Source organism: Tupaia chinensis, unplaced genomic scaffold (genome assembly GCF_000334495.1).
Source record: "Tupaia chinensis unplaced genomic scaffold, TupChi_1.0 Scaffold149964_1, whole genome shotgun sequence".
Taxonomy (NCBI): Eukaryota; Metazoa; Chordata; class Mammalia; order Scandentia; family Tupaiidae; genus Tupaia; species Tupaia belangeri.
In genome coordinates this window covers 1156775-1158135 of record NW_006209805.1, presented here as the reverse complement: position 1 = coordinate 1158135, position 1361 = coordinate 1156775, and positions in this window count along the sequence as shown.

The following is a 1361-nucleotide window of genomic DNA, read 5'->3' as shown; positions in this document are numbered from 1 at the left end:
CACCCCCCTCCCTGCCTCGGTGCCCCCCACCCTCCTGGCCTCAGCTCCCTCCTCTCCTCTCTCTCCGTTCCTGCCTCAGAGCTTTGTCTCACTGTCCCTGCTGCAGGGACACCATCTCCCGTGGACCCGTGTTCCCTCCTCTGGGGGGACCTCCCAGACCACTGTGCCCCAGGAGTGCCCCATGACTGACTGCTCCCTGCTGGCTGACCCCAAGCCCCCTCTGAATTTGAGACAGAGACAGGGAGAGACAGCGGAGAGGGAGAAAGGGAGAGCGAGAGCGAGGAAGAGCCACAGGGGGCCGGGCGCGGGACAGGGGCCGGGGTGTGGTCGCAGTGGGGCCCAGCAGGCCTCCCCGGGTCCTGGCCGCGCTGCTTCTGGGGGGCTCCCGGGGCCGCTGAGGCCCACGTGCAGGCGGGTCTGTGTAGACCTTCAGCCGCGGGCCAGCCTCTCCTCCCCCAGCCTCAGTGCCCCCCTGGAGAGCGAGCTGGGCTTCCTGTCATGGGCTGCCGGGAGTAGAGGGGTGGCCCGGGTGCGGGTCAGGGCTGGGGGGGCTGTGGGCGAGGCCCAGAGGGTCATGGAGCGCCGTCTGGGCCAAGGGGAATGGCCGAGGGCGCATTTTGGGGGATGTGGGGCGCAGCACTCCGCTGCTTCTGCACCCCGCTCGTGGGCCTGTGGCTGTGTGCTGGGGGCCTCCTTCCGCTGCAGAGTCAGGGAGGGCCTGCCCCGTGGGCCCGGCCTCTCTCTCCCCTGCTCCCAGACCCTCCACCTCCCAGCTCTGCCCCCAGGGGCCTCTCCCGTCGGGGCCACCCCACCAGAGAGGCTCCCTGGGAACAGCAGGGGCCTATGTGTTCTGGCCGGGCACCCTGCCTCGGTTTCCCCAGCTGTGCAATGAGCAGTTTCCTGGACGCGGGTGTGGTGAGGGTCAGAGACTGCAGACTGCCCAGCGGCACGGCGACCCTGGGCCCCACCTCTGCAGGGCGGCTCAGCCGGCCGTCTGCCCCTGCACGCAGCAATGCCAGAGAGCCGCCCCGGCCTCAGTCTCCAAACCCATAAAACGGGCCCCCACTGGCCCTCGGGATGCTGAGCGAGCAGGCGGGGCAGTCTAACCCCTTCCCTTCCAAGGGAGGGAGCCATCACCCCAGGCCGTTCTTAAAGGGCCAGCGCAGGTGAGCCGGCTGGGGTGCCGCGTGTGGTGGGCTCTTCCAGAAGCAGCAGCTGGAACCGTGAGGCAGGGCTGCCTCTGCACTGCATCACAGCCGGGCCGGGCCCACCAGAGACGATGCAGGACCGGCTGCCTCTGCACTGCATCACAGCCGGGCCGGGGCCCCACCAGAGGCGATGCCGCAACGGCCCAGCCCGCC